General features: G+C 45.4%; 3 protein-coding genes across 3 annotated transcripts in view; 1 reads left to right on the forward strand and 2 right to left on the reverse strand.

Moving 5' to 3' along the window:
* The window catches only part of LOC310826027 (uncharacterized protein), a 179,230-nt gene extending 172,306 nt beyond the window's left edge, over positions 1-6,924 (reverse strand). Inside the window, exon 1 of the mRNA XM_083700472.1 lies at positions 6,819-6,924. The gene's annotated coding sequence lies outside the window, so the exon portion shown is untranslated. The remainder of the gene's footprint in view (positions 1-6,818) is intronic.
* Positions 1-18,432, forward strand: part of LOC310826007 (uncharacterized protein) — a 151,648-nt gene that overhangs the window by 67,304 nt on the left and 65,912 nt on the right. The window lies entirely within an intron of this gene.
* Positions 1-18,432, reverse strand: part of LOC310825821 (uncharacterized protein) — a gene marked incomplete at its 3' end in the record, with an annotated part of 142,408 nt that overhangs the window by 36,091 nt on the left and 87,885 nt on the right. The gene's annotated exons all lie outside the window — the stretch shown is intronic.

The raw sequence follows: 18,432 nt of genomic DNA on the forward strand, positions 1-18,432 counted from the left end.
CCGTTGCGGAGAGTCGGCTGTCTTTCCAAGCCGGGTCTCTCCGTCTTACTTTCGGACTCTCAATTGGTGCAGCTGACTGGAGGGTTTGAGAGGAGAAAGAGATAGAGCTCAGAACCCCCCTTTTGGGTCGAGCAGCAGTCCACGGTCTCTCTCACCAATTGGACCAAGAGACAGGCGAGAAGGAGCAATAGAGAGGAGGGCAGAGAATTCAGTTGCCAGGAGATTTCCACCCCTTTCCCACCAGTGCACTGGATTTTTCCTTTTCCTTATACTCACGTGTCTTCTATGATGATCCCAGGATGAATAAGCCGGCTGGATCCCTCTTTGCTCCCCGGCTGAACTCCTGGGGCTTTTGATTACTGCCCAGAAGATGGCCGGGGGTCCAAAGGATCTTCCCAGGCAAAATGGCCTGGTGCCGGCTGAAGATTTCAGGGGCCCCGGTCAGCAACGCGGGAGAACCGCATGCCCCACGTTGTGGGCGCCAACTGTTACGGCAAAATCTGGGTGCGAGGCTGCTCTGCCACCCAGCTCATCGGACTAAGTCCGTGGGTCCCTGCGGAGGAAAAAATGAGCTCAGCCGTAGACAGGAGCAAACTGCAGAAGATCCAAGTTTATTGCGCAACAGGTTCAAGGTGAGATTGAACAGTGAGAAAGGGGTGACATGAGTTTTTGAAACTCCCTCCATGTCCCAGAATACAGTGCAAAACACGTCATGAATACATTAAAGAGAGGTTTGGTTACACAGATTACATCATGAATATATTAAAGGGAGGTTGGGTTACACAGATTAACATATGGAGGAGGGAGGGGGGAATATGCAGAGCTGGAGATATGCACAGATAAACAATTCCTGGGGATGAGAAAACAATGGTCCCAAATATGCATAGTCTGCCACCTGACATTGTCTGGAGGAAAGGCTGATCAGAGCAATTTGAAAGGATTAGGGTCTTGACACCTTGCTTGAGGGATTATGCTGGACAGGGGAGGTGTGATGGAGTCCTAGAGTAATTGAGCAAACTGGCACGCTGATTTTCTATGAATTTTATAGATTTTAGTCCCTTTTGACATTGACAATTGGAAATAAATTGATATATTGTAGCGAAGAAGGTGAAGAAGACATGCCCCCCCCTTCCGTAACACATATAAAATTATAATCACTGTTGTGAGACATTACCTTCATTATTTCATGACTATACAGTTTTACATATAAGCACTCCATACATCTAAATGGGTTCTCCTCTGTGAGACTCCCTAGATGTTTCTTAAACACTCCATTATAACTAAAGCACTTTCTGCAATGTTTACATTTAAACTGCTTCTTATCTTTGAGTTTCTTGTTGGTTTGTAGGGCCTCAGCTCTTAAAGATCTTACTGTCCGTGATTCTGTTGATGTAGGACTTCCAATAGGACTGAACCTCTACCCTTAAGTTCTTCCTGACATTTATGTGGTGTGTCTCTTGTGTGTTTGTTGGCGTAAATCAAGGGTTTCACTCTGACTGAAGCCATACATTTAAGTGCTTTCCCCCCTCTGTGTCTGTAGATGTCTTCCTCTAAGATTTTCACTCTGACTGAAGGTTTTTCCGCACTCCATTCATTAAAAGGATCTCTCCCCTGTATGCGTCCGTTGATGTATATTGAAGTGTCCACTCTGACTGAAGCTATTTCCACACTCCATACATTTATATGGTTTCTCCCCTGTGTGAGTCCGTTGATGTGTTCTAAGGTGTGCAGTTTGACTGAAGCTCTTTCCGCACTCCATGCATTTAAATGGTTTCTCCCCTCTGTGAGTTCGTTGATGTGCTCTAAGGTTTGCATGAAAACGGAAGCTCTTTCCGCACTCCATACATTGAAATGGTTTCTCACCTGTGTGAGTCCGTTGGTGTCTTCTAAGGTTTGCACTTAAACTGTAGCTTTTCCCATACACTATACATTTAAATGGCTTCTCCCCAGTGTGAGTTTGTTGATGTGTTCTAAGGTTTCCAAACTGACTGAAGCTCTTTCCGCACTCCATGCATTTAAATGGTTTCTCCCCTGTGTGAGTCTGTTGATGTTTTCTAAGGCTTCCATTATCACTAAAGCTCTTTCCGCACTGAATACATTTAAATGGTTTCTCCCCTGTGTGAGTCTGATCATAGAATCATAGAATCATAGAATCATAGAGTTGGAAGAGACCACAAGGGCCATCGAGTCCAACCCCCTGCCAAGCAGGAAACACCATCAGAGTACTCCTGACATATGGTCGTCAAGCCTCTGCTTAAAGACCTCCAAAGAAGGAGACTCCACCACACTCCTTGGCAGCAAATTCCACTGTCGAACAGCTCTCACTGTCAGGAAGTTCCTCCTAATGTTTAGGTGGAATCTTTTTTCTTGTAGTTTGGAACCATTGCTCCGTGTCCGCTTCTCTGGAGCAGCAGAAAACAACCTTTCTCCCTCCTCTATGTGACATCCTTTTATATATTTGAACATGGCTATCATATCACCCCTTAACCTCCTCTTCTCCAGGCTAAACATGCCCAGCTCCCTTAGCCGTTCCTCCTAAGGCATCGTTTCCAGGCCTTTGACCATTTTGGTTGCCCTCCTCTGGACACGTTCCAGTTTGTCAGTGTCCTTCTTGAACTGTGGTGCCCAGAACTGGACACAGTACTCCAGGTGAGGTCTGACCAGAGCAGAATACAGTGGCACTATTACTTCCCTTGATCTAGATGCAATACTCCTATTGATGCAGCCCAGAATTGCATTGGCTTTTTTAGCTGCCGCGTCACACTGTTGGCTCATGTCAAGTTTGTGGTCAACCAAGGCACCTAGATCCTTTTCACAAGTACTGCTCTCAAGCCAGGTGTCACCCATCTTGTATTTGTGCCTCTCATTTTTTTTGCCCAAGTGCAATACTTTACATTTCTCCCTGTTAAAGTTCATCTTGTTTGTTTTGGCCCAGTTCTCTAATCTGTCAAGGTCGTTTTGAAGTGTGACCCTGTCCTCTGGGGTGTTAGCCACCCCTCCCAGTTTGGTGTCATCTGCAAATTTGATCAGGATGCCCTTGAGTCCATCATCCAAGTCGTTGATAAAGATGTTGAATAAGACCGGGCCCAAGACAGAACCCTGTGGCACCCCACTAGTCACTCTTCTCCAGGATGACAAGGAACCATTGATGAGCACCCTTTGGGTTCGGTCAGTCAGCCAGTTACAAATCCACTGAGTGGTAGCATAGTCAAGTCCGCATTTTACCAGCTTCTTTACAAGAATATCATGGGGCACCTTGTCAAATGCCTTGCTGAAATCAAGGTAGGCTACATCCACTGCGTTCCCTTCATCTACCAGGCTTGTAATTCTGTCAAAAAACGAGATCAGGTTAGTCTGACATGACTTATTTTTCAGAAATCCATGCTGACTATTGGTCTCAGTATTCCTTTCTAGGTGCTCACAGTCTGTTTGCTTAATGATCTGCTCCAGAATCTTCCCTGGTATTGATGTCAGACTGACTGGGCGGTAATTATTTTGGTCCTCTCTTTTCCCCTTTTTGAAAATAGGGACAAAATTTGCCCTCCTCCAGTCTGCCGGGACTTTGCCTGTTCTCCAGGAATTCTCAAAGATGACTGCCAGTGGTTCTGAGATCACATCTGCCAGTTCTTTTAATACTCTTGGATGCAGTTCATCTGGCCCTGGAGACTTGAATACATCTAAACTAGCCAAGTATTCTTGTACTATCTCCTTAGTTATTCTGGGCTGTGTTTCCTCTGCTGAATCATTTGCTCCAGATTCTTCAGGTCGGGCATTGTTTTCTTTATTGGAGAAGACTGAGGCAAAGAAGGCATTGAGGAGTTCAGCCCTTTCTGTGTCCTCTGTTTGCATTTCACCATCTTCTCCTCTGAGTGACCCCACTGTTTCCTTGTTCTTCCTTTTGCTATGGACATACCCATAAAAGCCTTTTTTGTTGCTTTTAACCTCTCTAGCAAGCCTGAGTTCATTTTGTGCTTTAGCTTTTCTGACTTTGTGTCTACATGTGCTGGCTATTTGTTTAAATTCCTCTTTGGTGGTTTCCCCCCTTTTCCATTTTTTGTACACATCCTTTTTTAATCTTAACTCAGTTAAAAGTTCTTTAGATCAGTGTTTCCCAACCTTGTGCCTCCAGATGTTTTTGGCCTACAACTCCCATCATCCCTAGCTAGCAAGACCAGTGGTCAGGGATGATGGGAGTTGTAGGCCAAAAACATCTGGAGGCACAAGGTTGGGAAACACTGCTTTAGATAGCCACCCTGGCTTCTTTAGGCACCTTCCATGTTTCCGTCTCATTGGTATTGCCTGAAGTTGTGCTTTTACTATCTCCCTCTTAACAAACTCCCAGCCATCATGAACTCCCTTTCCTTTTAGTATTACTGTCCATGGGATCTCACCCAGCACTTCCCTAAGTTTTATGAAGTCGGCTTTCTGAAAGTCAAGAAATTGAGTCCTAGTATGCTTGGCTGCTCCTTTCCGCTGTATAGTAAACTTCAGAAGAGTTTCCTTTCTGCTGAGAGCAGGTGGTGGGATAAGTTGTTATGAGATTATGCTGAACCTTCCTTGTGTTTGGGAACGAGATGAAGCTGGTTTAAATTGGAGTGAGCCAGGCTTGTTATCCCATCCCAATGTTACTCTGACACTGAATTGTTTATAAATTACAGTATTGAAAGGCGCCTGGTCCCACTTCCTATTCTGCTATTTCTCTACTCTGCTTGTGAGCGTCTTACTTGAGTGCTAGATTCAGGCAGGTAGCCGTATTGGTCTGACGCAGTCAAAATTAATAAAAAAGGAATTTCAGAAATAAACTTGAAAGAGAAGTTGCTGAATTACAACTTATTACTAAACTGAAAACTATGGAGAGACCTGGTCTGAATAGAGATATTGGATTCTTGTCTCATTACACATACTAAAGCTAGTTTTGGACATCGGCATACTATCCCATGCTTTTTCCTGTAGGACTAATTGCGTAATTAACAGTTGTCAACAGCTTTACCTTACCCATCTCCTACTACCCTTCTGATAAAACCCCCACCCCACCCTCCCACTATACATAAGGGTCTGTCTAGTGACTTCTGTTTCAGTGTATCTGAAGACGTTTGCATGCACATCAAAGGTTATACCCAGGACAATCTTAGTTGGTCTCTAAGGAGCTACTGGGCAATTCTTTTTATTTACTTGAGTTCTGCTTTGGTATGCCAAGTTAGGTTTTTATTTAAGTTAGGTCTTTGCTATGTTTAGGATCCTGTTATGCTTCTTTGCATTCAGTAATAAATTTATTTGCTGAATAAAATGTTTGCTGCCTTAGCGTTTTTTCCTACTCTGCTAATTATGCATCAGACTTGCTCTGGAGGTCATTATGGAGGAGCAAGATCTGCGAGCTGAAGCCCTCAACAGCCTCGGCCCTGTAGACCTGAAGGAGCGTCTCCACCCCCATGGCTCAGTCTGGACACTGAGGTCCTCTTCTGAGGGTCTTCTGCTGGTTCCTTCCCTGCGAGAAGCGAAATTACAGGGAAGCAGGCAGAGGGCAAGGAAATGGGCAACTACCTGACAGCTGGAAGACAGCTGAAGGCAGCCCTGTATCGGGAGGATTTTAATGTTTAATGTTTTACTGTTTTTTATATGTGCTGTAACCTGCCCAGAGGGGCTTCAGAAACCCAACCAGAAAATGGGTCCTTTGACTGGGAATATTCATGCAGTCGCTGTCATCGGATGCTAAAGGATTGTATCTCACCCTGTCAGTCACACTGCCTTCAAAGAATAAGAGGAACAGAATACTTTTGAGGTGCAACTTCTATATGAATCCTGAGAGCCATTCCATGGACTCTGCACCCCTGTTTCTGATGACAGGTGTACATTATTCTCATCCTCAATGAACCAGGCAGTGGAAAAGAGACTTAAAGATGGAAGCCTGAGAGAGAGGAAAAGGTTTTTGGCTGCTTCCTGGGTGGGACTGCGGAAACCAAGAGCCTTCTGAGAAGGCCTCCCCCCTCCCCTCTTCCTCTGGGGATTTCCTCTCCTCTCCAGGGGACCAATGGTTGGACTGGGCAGAATCGCTGCGTCTGGACAGGGCAGGGGCTTATGGGGTGGGAAGGGGATGGAGCTTGCAGGAAGGAAGGGTGGGGGAACAGGACCCCCACTTTCCAGGGATCCCTCTGGTTGCCTGAAGGGATGGCTGATTCTTGGGTGGGAGGGAGAAGCCAAGGCGGCCCCTCCAGAGATCCCCAGCGGGCACAATCATGGAGAAATCTCCCCGAAGACTGGTTTCCTATCTCCCCCCCCCAATTCTGCCCTTCCCTGCCCCAGGGATGCTCCCCCTCCCCACTTCATCGATTCTCTCCCTCTGTCCCAGAGTCTCCCCTGCACCCAGAGGCCCCACACCCCTTGGCGCGGCTCACCCCTCGCCCTGCGACCCCCATTTCTCCGTCCAGAAGGGCCACCCAAGACGAGCAGGGGAGGGACGGGGGGGGGGTCTCTATCCAGGCATCCCTCACTCCCATTAACACTTTCATGGCCCACCTCTCTCCGTGAGGAGCCCACAGCGCCCCAGGGATGCCTGCGCGGGGGAAACGGGGAGATGGGTCCTCGTGGGACCCCCTGGGTGGGCGCCCCATGCCCGCCCCTGCCAAGGCACCCAAGGGACCAAGGAATGCATGCATGCAGGGATCCAGGCCCCAGGCAAGGCGCTTGAGGGAGCTGGTGGGGCTCTCTGGATCCTTTTCTCCCGTCTCCCCTTTCCCCTCCCCCGCGACCCCTTTGCCTCTTTGTCCTCGCTCCCGATTCTCCTTTTCTTTCCCGCAACATCCAGGGGGGTCCCCTGCCGCCCCCTCCCCTTTCCGAAAGCGCCCCCCCCCCCGAGCTACGGCGCAGAGCAGCAATCCGGAGTGGAAGCTCCACGTCCGGGAGAAGCAGGGAGGATGGGAGGGGGGCTCTCTCCACTCATTCCGGAAACAGAAGCCGGATTGCGGGGAGGAGCAGAAGAAAGAGGTGCGACATACGGGGGGGGTTGAGGGTTGTGGGGGCGGGGTGAGAGGAGGATGTACCGGGAGGGGAGGAATTGAGGGGGGGGCGAAGGAGAGGAAGGTTTTCCCCCTCCCTTCTTCCTTCTGGATCAGGAGAGCGGGGGAGGGGCTGATCCCGGCAATCCAACTGCAAAGCGCCCCCCTCCAATGTTTACATTGCAAAATCCTTTCCCCCCCCCACACACCCCACGCCGTGATCTTAGATCCATTCCATGTTTTAGGTATTGGTGCACATTGAGCAGCGGGTTAGGCTTTGTGACTCCTGTGTTAGGAAAAAAAGTGGCTTTGCTTTTTGCACACTGTTACGGAAAGGGGGGGCATGTCTTCTTCACCTTCTTCTTCGCTACAATATATCAATTTATTTCCAATTGTCAATGTCGAAAGGGACTAAAATCTATAAAATTCATAGAAAATCAGCGTGCCAGTTTGCTCAATTACTCTAGGACTCCATCACACCTCCCCTGTCCAGCATAATCCCTCAAGCAAGGTGTCAAGACCCTAATCCTTTCAAATTGGTCTGATCAGCCTTTCCTCCAGACAATGTCAGGTGGCAGACTATGCATATTTGGGACTATTGTTTTCTCATCCCCAGGAAGTGTTTATCTGTGCATATCTCCAGCTCTGCATATTCCCCCCTCCCTCCTCCTTATGTTAATCCGGTGTAGCTCTGCATATTCCCCCCTCCCTCCTCCATACGTTAATCTGTGTAACCCAACCTCCCTTTAATATATTCATGATGTAATCTGTGTAACCAAACCTCTCTTTAATGTATTCATGACGTGTTTTGCACTGTATTCTGGGACATGGAGGGAATTTCAAAAACTCATGTCACCCCTTTCTCACTGTTCAATCTCGCCTTGAACCTGTTGCGCAATAAACTTGGATCTTCTGCAGTTTGCTCCTGTCTCCGGCTGAGCTCATTTTCCTCCGCAGGGACCCACGGACTTAGTCCGATGAGCTGGGTGGCAGAGCAGCCTCGCACCCAGATTTTTGCCGTAACAACACAAAGTCCCGACACCCAGGTAAAATTCTTCCCTTGTGTCTCCGTCAGAGGTAACACAATGAGGCCAGGAAGAAAGCAAGGCAGCTGTTGATCTGTTTGCAGGCAGAGTGAAGCAGCCCAGAACTAAAGCGCGTTGCAATTTATACAGCCTAAGATAGTAGCCCCACCCCCGTCACAGAGAGAGCACCCCAAAAACATCCCCGGTTGCGTCACAAAGTGAGTTCTGCATGGAAATCAGATCAGACTCCGAGTTCATGTTTTGGCAACATGACAAGTCTGTCCATCGGGATGCCTGAGGATTCCTGCTCCCTGCCTTTTCCTGGCCAGCCGGAGAGATCACTGGAAAGGGCGGATTTCTTGACTCCAGAATCCATCACCGCAGACCCGTTTCATTCAGGCCTAGAGATCTGCTCTTTGGACAAGTCTGCTTGGATCATCAATGGATCATATTGTTACGGTAAAATCTGGGTGCGAGGCTGCTCTGCCACCCAGCTCGTCGGACTAAGTCTGCGGGTCCCTGCGGAGGAAAATGAGCTCAGCCGGAGACAGGAGCAAGCTGCAGAAGATCCAAGTTTATTGCGCAACAGGTTCAAGGCGAGATTGAACAGCGAGAAAGGGGTGACATGAACTTTTGAAACTTCCGTCCATGTCCCAGAATACAGTGCAAAATACATCCCAGTTACATCATGAATACATTAAGAAGAGGTTGGGTTACACAGATTACATCATGAATACATTAAGAAGAGGTTGGGTTACACAGATTACATCATGAATACATTAAGAAGAGGTTGGGTTACACGGATTAACATATGGAGGAGGGAGGGGGGAATATGCAGAGCTGGATATATGCACAGATAAGCACATCCTGAGTACCGGTGATGAGAAGACAATGGTCCATGTACTGGCATTGCCCGGAGGAAAGATTTGGCAGAGTGATTTGACAGGATTAGGGTCTTGACACCTTGTTTGAGGGATTATGGAGGACAGGGGAGGTGTCATGGAGTCCTAGAGAAATTGAGCAAATTGGCACGTTGATTTTCTATGAATTTTATAAATTTTAGTCCCTTTTGACATTGACAATTGGAAATGGATATATTGTAGCGAAGAAGGTGAAGAAGACATGCCCCCCCCCCTTCTGTATCACCTGGGTCCAAAACCCCTCTCCCCTCAGTCGCACAAGAACAACACACACATCGTATAAATACAGGAAAACACGGCATCTGTATTTTATGAATGGGATTTAAGGACTTTGTGTTTTATGAATGGGATTTATGAATAACTAAAACTCACCAATCAAGAGCGCTTTGTTTTGACAGCTAGCCAATGGGGGAATCCGTAGACGGCTGAAACTGCCTCCAAACCAGCCTTTCAGCTCAGCCTTTGCACGATTGTCTCAGCGCCCTCCTGCTGCTCAGACTATGGGCAAAGTATATTAAACATATCCATTTTGGTTTCAAAATAAAAAAAATTCCTTCCAGTAGCACCTTAAAGACCAACTAAGTTAGTTCTATGTATGAGCTTTCGTGTGCATGCACGAAATATCCATTCTTTAACCAATTCTTCCCATTCCAACGCCATTTTAAGGTGAATTTAGGCTTCACCCTCCTCCATGACCCTGGAAGCGGATAGTCATGTAGGCAGTGAGAACAGGGCCTCCTGCCATGAGAGCACGTACACTTCACCCCACCCACCAAGGGGCAACAACAGACTTCCATAGAAGCAGCTAACCAAGCCAGGTGTTCTGAAAGCCCATCTCAGGAGAAGCCCTGAGGGCAAGGATGTATGTGGGTAGTTTTATTGTTCTTTGGGTGGTGGGTACTTGAGAGGTGTCCGGAGATGTATCTGATAGAAGGATGAACTGCTGAACTTGTGTAACCCTTTGATACCCCTCCCCACTTGTGACATACTAGTGAGGATGCTACTTGAAATGTATTCTGGGTGGGGGGGGGAGTTAAAAAGGTTGATGTCACCCCAGGCTCGGGGTTCTTGCTCTGTGTGGGAATCTCTTGCGCAACAATAAAGATCGTGGTCTACTGATCACCGGTTTGCTCCAGATTACAGTGGTACCTCTAGTTACGAACTTAATTCCTTCCGGAGGTCTGTAACTCTTCAAGGTTAGTGGAGTTTGTAACCTGAAGCGTTTGTAATTTGAGGTACCACTGTACTTGGCTGGAACTTCCTTCTTTCACTGACCTCACAGACTCATGGGGGACTTGCACCCCAACGAGCTGGGCCCTCTCAACCCGGGATTTTCCTTATCACTGGCCATCCCCTTTGATTATAGGGGTCAATGCCCCTATTCCTCCAGCAGGAGAGATTGTGGGGATTCCACTCAGCTGTGCCGTTCCCAAATGGCAATTCTTCAGCCATTGTGGGAGCAGACGGGCTGGAAGCTGAAGAGGTTTCCCTTGGAGTAGGCTTTGCTTCGCTTTCTGCTGACCTCAGTCTCTTGGATTGTGGCCAGCTTTCCTCGTCCATTTCCCTGAATGCTGAGCAGTGTTGGATGTGTGGGGAAGCAAAATTCACCCCAGAACTTTTCTGCAGGGTTCCCTTCACTGCGCAGAAGGAAGGAGGGAGGGGGGAACACGTATTAATGAAGGGACAGTACTCTGAATGGAGAGGAGCAGAAGCGGAGTCCCCTCAAGATCAGTATTGGGACCTGTGGCTTTTCAACTTGTTCATAAATGATCTAGACTTAGGAGGGAGCAGGGAGGGGGCAAAGTTTGCTGATGGAAGCAAATTGTCCAGGGTTGTTCAAACAAAGAGATTGCAAGGAGCTCCAAAAGGACCTCTCCAAACGGGGTGAATGGGTGGAAAATACAATTCATTGTCAATGCGATTAAAGTGATACATGCTGGGACAAAAAAACCCTACGCCCATTAATATAATGTACAGGCTCATGGGGTCTGAACTGGATTTCCCTGTGTGCTCTAGACCAGGGGAGAGGGGAGCTGGTCGCAGCAGGAGGGGGAGTCTCCCTGGATGCTTCAGCAGCCGGCCTCCTCTGGGTCTCCTGGCCCCACCTCTCCTGAACTGCTCTCTGCCCCAGCCTCTTCCTGCTCATCAAACCCTGTTTCCTCCTCAGCTTGCAACACCTCCCCTTCCGGTCTGTTCCCTTTCCTCCCTCTTTCTGCTCACTGCCATCCCCCCACCAGTCCCCAGGATCTAAGCCTTCTTCCCTTGTAGCTCCCCCCCCTGCACCCAGCTGTTCCATGACAGCAAAAGCAGAAACAACAGTAAAATCAATATGATAGTAGTATGAACTGTGGTCCTCTGGTAGGAAAAATCCCTAGCAGCATGACTGAATAAAAACTTCTGGGACTATGGAAAAATACTACCTTCCCCAAACCCCAGAATAAGGAGGAGCTCTGGGGTTGCCCCATGAGGTTCAAGAGTGAAGATGGGCCCCCCAGGAGACTTCCCTGGTCCCTGCAGCCCCTCCGTTCCCCTCTTGCAGTTAGGCTTGCGGGGAAATCACCCATTAACTTACAGTATTATAAGTTTTCTTCAGAAAGCGTAGGAGGCAGCGATGAAGTTCTGGTGAAGAATCAGTGCTTGGAGATCATGCGGTGGGGGGATGACAGAGTTTGGTGCAAAAACCGTCTTGCATGCTTGAGTAGAGCAACTCCAGGGCATGGGCCAAGTAGCAGCAGGGTAGGGGCCACGTGTAGAGCAAGTCCCACACTGAGGTTAAAAACACACACAGAGGCAGCGGGACTTCTTCAGGAATAGTTTACTGAGCTTTCAAAGCATACAGTTCTCACTGGGTCTCCAGTGAGGCACAAAACCTAGCTCCTGAGAGCAAATCCAGTTTCAGAAGTAAAAAAAATATAGCACACAAGATATCTAAGTCAGGCACACAAACCGGCAGAAGGGAGCAAGGGAGGAAAGAGGCTGGAAGGACACAGGGCAATGGAGGTGTGTGTTTCGCTTCCCGTCGTCTGGGAGGGAAGTCAGGAACTCGGCATCTGCAGGGACTTCACGAAGCAAAGCTTTCTGCCGCTGCTTGCAGGCACATCCCAGAAACACACACTGTAATTCGCGGCGTATTACCATATCAGCTGTTCTTCAGATGTGCTCTAGAAACTGGTATTGGACCAGATATCAATATATCGCCCAGCCCTAATCCTCACTCACCACCAGCAAACCAGATTCATCCTCTCTATCAAAAGGTACTTTACCTCTTAGATTATACTCACATTGTTTGACATTGCCTTCAATATTTAATTGCTGTTCACCTTAACATATAAACACAAGAAATTCAAATACACGTCGTGTGTTTAAGACTGATTTCCTGGTGAGTTCATTGCTGTGAAGAAAGAGTGGACACTGAAAGGAAAATGTCCCGTTCTCCATACATCTATTTTTTTTTAAAAAAAAATATTTATTACTTTTAAACCTTACAAAAAAGAAGAGAAAGAAAAGAAAGAAAAAAGAAGAAACAAAAAAGAAAAAACAATACAATACAATATATAAACAATACACAACGCAACATTAACACATTAAACTAAACAAAACAGAACAAAAACAATTTAAAAACATACATCATACCATTTCAATGCCTTATCTTTCATTCCCTTGTTTCATCAACCTCCTCTCACCTCCCTTATTGTATTCCACTTCTATTAATTGTTTCAGCAATTCCTTTCCATCTTTCTCATATAATTATCTTAACTTATTTTAGCCTTATTTTCCATTAATACTATAATACTTATTTATGCTTAACGCCTTATAACATTTCTACTAAAGTCATATAATTTCATTCCAACATTTTTCTGACACTCATTAACTTAAAAATATTTCTGTAAATAGACTTTAAACTTTTTCCAATCTTCTTTCACCGTCTCTTCTCCCTGGTCTCGGATTCTGCCAGTCATTTCCGTCAGTTCCATATAGTCCATCAACCTGGTGATCTTCTGTCCGAGGCTCTTAACTTTTCCAAGTCCCTTCTGCAGGTCTTCTTCATATTTATACCTGCACTTTACTTTGTCTTCTGCTGATCTTGTTCTTAATTTCCTTCCTTTGATACTGAAGAGTAGATCTCGGGGAAGCTCCAACCTAGCAATGTTTTTATTCCTTCTCGACAGGTCAGCCAAATCTTCGTAGTTGAAACTAAAATCCAAAAGATATTTCAGGACGTATTTCAAAATCCCTCCAAATCTGAAAGTCCCCACAGCTCCAATCTCCTCCTGACCCAGGTCCAGGTCCCAAAGGTCAGTAAATCCCTGCATGAGATGATCTATCCAACTTTCCTTCTCCAGGCCAAGCAGGACTCCAATCCTCTAAAACTGACTTTCTCTGAATTCAATCATAGAAGGCAACAACTTATAATCATCAAATTGCCTCTGTAAGGCTGGGGCTCTCTCCTTCTCCACTTGTATTACTTTAGGTTCAACAACAACAACTTTCTCCCTTGCCTTCTCCACAGTTTGGCATGTCAAAGTAGATTCCTGTGTCGATTCCTGAATAGTTTCTGTATAGATATTCACTTTTTGTCCAAAATTAGTCACTTTTTGTCCCAAGTTATCAATTTTAATAGTCATCACATCCATCTTCTTGTGGAGCTGTTCCAATGAATCACTTATCTTACAAAATGCAATCACTAAGGCTTCTTCTGTCGACATGCTTAACCAATCCAAGGTCAATCCCTGGTTCTCACGGTTTTTTATCTTACAGCTGGAGATTCCACCAGCTCAACTCTTGTAACAGTTTCAAAGGCTCCCTCTAGAGGGAAACAATTTCTATTTGTATCAATCCTTTTAAGCACAGTTCAAGCAATAAAATTAGTTTCAATTTTCAGTTACTTTTACTCCTTTTTAAATGCAGAAGGAGACAATGGAAACAATATATTTCTCTTATTTAACTAGCTTTCAACAAACATTTTATTCACAGTCAATGAACTTTCCCAAAATGCCAGTCTTGCTGGCAGCCCGTTTCCAGGTTCAGAGCGGTGGTAATTTAACTTTCTTCACTCTCTCCTGCGGGCTTATGCGATCCAAAATTTTCCCCCTCTTCTCCTGCTTCCAAGGGGGGTTTAATGCTTTTAGTCAATGGAAGTTTAATCCTTTACAGAGGAATTTCCAGGACTTTAGCTTGCAAGCTCTTTGCTTCAATCTATTTACAAAAGGGGAAGGCGGACTTCCTGTTTGAAACCTCCCCGCTTTGGTGCCAAATTAAGACGTTTAAAAATCCAATTTTTCGTTCTACTCACGGGTAGTTGTTTAGAATCAAATTGTCCACAGGAAAAAGTCAGCGCTCTCCGGCAACAGCAATGCGGCTTCACTCCGTGAAAGAAGCAGTCAATTTAAAGCACCTGGTAAATTATACCAGGTTCAGTATATGGAATTGATGAACCAAGAAATAGAATGGAAAATTAAACAAATGAGACAGAAGACCTTTGAATCCGCTAATAAATGTGGTAATTTCTTGGCTTGGCAATTGAAGAAGAGACAAAAATTAAATATAGTGACAAATTTGGAAGTGGATGGAAAGAACATTTATAATCCAATTGAAATTAGAAGTTGCTTCCAGAGATACTTTAATCAACTGTATGCACAAGGGCCACAAAAAGACTCTGATATAGAACAATATTTGGAGAAAAATGGACTGAAGGAAATTTCAAGTGAGGGTAAAGTACTTCTGAACCAGAAAATAACTGAACAAGAAATAGAGAGTGCCATTTAAAGTATGCAACTGGGCAAATCTCTGGGGCCTGATGGACTGACTTCCAAATACTACAAAGCTTTAAAGGAATGGATATTACAACCTTTGAAGGAAGTCTGCAACAAAATTCTTGAAGGGAAATAAGCACCTGAAACGTGGAAAGAGGCCTACATCACGCTTATACTGAAGACAGAGACTGAGAAGACCCAACTTAAGAACTACTGCCCAATTTCTTTACTAAATGTGGATTACAAAATCTTTGCTGACATTTTAGCTAAAAGATTGAAAAAAGTATTGATGGGGGAGATTCATAGTGACCAAGCAGGCTTTCTCCCGAGAAGACATTTATCAGATAATGTAAGGAACATAATAGACATTTTGGAAATGTTAGAAGTTAATATAAATACAAAAGCTGCTTTGATATTTGTGGACGCGGAGAAAGCCTTTGACAACATTTCTTGGACCTTTATGAAGAAGAATCTCCAGGGGATGGGGGTAGGTCAAGGGTTTGAAAACGGTATAGGCGCAATATACTCTGAACAAAAGGCTAAACTTATAGTGAACAATGTGATTACGGAAGAACTTAAAATAGAGAAAGGGACACGCCAGGGGTGCCCAATTTCCCCATTACTCTTTATTTCGGTCCTGGAGGTTTTGTTGAACATGATAAGAAAGGACCAGTTGGTTAAAGGGGTTCAGGTCGGAGCAAAACAATATCAATTGAGAGCTTTTGCAGATGATTTGGTACTTAATTACAAGAGCCAGAATCTAGTACTAAAAGGGTTTTGGAATTGATGCAAGAATTTGGTCAAGTGGCAGGATTTAAATTGAATAAGTCAAAAACTAAGGTATTAGAGAAAACCTAACAGTTACTGAGAAAGAGAAGTTTCAGAATGAGACAGGTTTAACTGTGGCTAAGAGTGTAAAATATTTGGGGATCAATATGACAGCTAAAAATATGAATCTATTTAAAGACAATTATGAGAAATGTTGGAAACAAGTGAAAAAAGACCTAGAAATTTGGTCAAATTTGAAGCTTTCCTTGTCTGGTCGAATAGCAGTTATACAGATGAATGCATTGCCTAGAATGTTGTTTCTGTTCCAAACATTGCAAACTGTGGACAAGATGGAATGTTTCAAGGGTTGGCAGCAAGACATTTCTAAATTTATCTGGCAGGGCAAAAAGCCCAATATAAAATTTAAGATTTTAACTGATGCAAAGGAAAGAGGGGGGTTTGCCCTGCCAGACTTGAAACTTTATTATGAATCAGCAGCTTTCTGCTGGCTAAAGGACTGGCTGCTTCTCGAGAACACAGACATTTTAGATTTGGAAGGTTTTAACAATTTAATAATGCTTTTGGGTGGCGTGCATATTTGTGGTACGACAAGGTTAAGGCTCATAAAGGTTTTAAAAACCATATTGTCAGGAAAGCATTGTATAATGTCTGGATTAAATATAAAGATTTGTTGGAGAATAAAACTCCAAGGTGGTTGTCACCAATGGAGGCAAAAGCTTTGAAAAAACTTAATATGGAGTCTAAATGGCCAAAATATTGTGAAATTTTAGAACAGGAGGGTAATAAGTGGAAATTGCAGAGTTTTGAGAATCTAAAAGATAAACTGCGAGACTGGCTTCAGTATTATCAAATACTGGAGGTCTATAAGTTGGACAGGAAAATTGGCTTTCAGGTGGAAAAATCAAAACTGGAAACAGAGTTGTTAGAACCCAAAACTAAGAATCTGTCAAAAATGTATAACTTGCGGTTGAAATGGAATACGCAGGATGAAACAGTTAAATCAGTTATGATTAAGTGGGCACAAGATATTGGTCATAACATTATGTTCGCTGACTAGGAAAGGTTGTGGACCACCGGTATGAAATTCACGGCATGTAATTGTAGAGATTCAGAACTTTCCAGCTAGGAAAACTGTTCTGTTTGCAGATGGGGGAAAAAAGAAATGTAACTAATGTTGCAAAAATCTTTCTTTCTGTTTTGCAGGAGCAGTTGGAGGTTTGCACTGTACCGGGGATGCATCACTGTATCTTATCTGTCCCTTATTTGTTAAAAAAGGGGTTTAAGGTTTCTTTTGAAAATGATGCTTGCACAATCTCCAAGGGAGAGAAACAGCTGGTCAAAGTTAAAAAGGGGCAGAATGATCTCTTCATTCTTAGAACGCCTCTGGAGGGTGAGGGGAAGGTTGAGAGAGCACAAGCGTTGCATGCTACAGTTCCCACTCATGTTTCATGTGCTTGTGTTTGGCACAAGAAGACAGCTCATAGTTCTCTTGAAGAAATCCAGGTGTTATCAGAGTACACCAAAGGCTGTAAAATCAGGGAATGTGGGAGGACCCTACGTTGTAAGGCTTGCGAAAAGGCAAAGGTAAAAGGGTGCAGTTATCCCAGGGTGGAGAGGGTAACCACAAAACCTTTTGAGCTTGTGCACATAGATCTGTTGGGTCCCATGGAGGAGCCAAGTCTGGGAGGGGCCAGATTTCTGCTAACGACGCAGGATGATTTTTCGCAGAAGTCCTGGACTCATGCTCTCAAATCCAAGGAAGATGCAGCACAGCTGATTAAAAGTTGTGTTGAGGAGGTGGAACTAAGGTTCTCCACCAAAGTGCAAGCAGTCACTAGTGACAGAGGTGCAAAGTTTACTGGGTCTGCTTTGCAGAAGTTCTTTCACCAGAAAGGGATACGTCACAAGGTGACTTCTCCTCAAGAGAGGGGGGTGGCAGAGCTCAGAAGCGAGGCTCTGGTCAAAGCTGCACAGGTGTTGTTGTCAGACTCTGGGTTACCTCCAAGTTTTTGGATGGAGGCAATTAAGTATGTGAGTTTCACCTGGAATCGGACCTACAATTCAGTGGTAGGTGACACAGCTTTTTTCATGCTGCACGGCAGGAAACCCCAGATTCACTTTCTGTGTTCTTTTGGGGCAGCCGCATCTGTGCCGGTGCCTAAGGCTTTGCAAAGGCCAGGTGGACCCAAGTTCCAGAAAATGATCTTCTGTGTGTATGAGCCGGTTTCTAAAGAATGGAGATTTGAGTACCCAGCAGGTGATCAGAGTAAGCTGCTGATCAGTAAACACGCTGAATTCTATGAGCAGGATGAAAGGTCAAAGACTCCTGCCAGGCGTGATGTTCTCTCAGAATGTCTTTCTGATTCAGAACAGGAAGGTTCTGATGAGGAGGAAGGAGAGCCAGGGGCTGAGTCTGCTGATGACGACCAGCTCACTGACCAAAGTCATGAACAAGATGGGGCATCTCCACAAGTTGTAAAAGGAGAGCCCAAGAGTGAGCCTAGGTCTCCTGTGAGCGTAATGCAAAGGATTAGAATACGCTTTAAGTCAGAGGGGGAATCCCGTGATGCAGAGGACACACCTACTGGCCGCAGTGAGTCAGAGGAAACACCTGAGTTTGTGCCCAGGCGGTCCAGTCGCACAACAAAGGGCATTCCACCTGAGAGGTATCAGGCCACAGGTGTGTGGGTTGGTTTCGCACAATGCGAATCTGAGAGTTGTGAGGATGTTCCACAGGTGCCTGACAGAAACGCCAGGAAAAGGCGCAAGGCATTGGGGAAGGGTTTGATCTCACAGAGGTCTGTAAAGGTACATCCACAGGTCTCGTCAGAATGCAAGGCGAGAGGGGGTGTAGAGATTCAGAACTCACAGGGTTAAGATGTTCTGAGTGATGCCTCACATTCTGACGTCAGTTTTGGAAGGAGGGAGGAGTTCTACTCACTGTTCTTTTTTG

The sequence above is a fragment of the Podarcis gaigeae genome (assembly GCF_964106915.1).
Source record: "Podarcis gaigeae genome assembly, chromosome: 10".
Classification (NCBI taxonomy): domain Eukaryota; kingdom Metazoa; phylum Chordata; class Lepidosauria; order Squamata; family Lacertidae; genus Podarcis; species Podarcis gaigeae.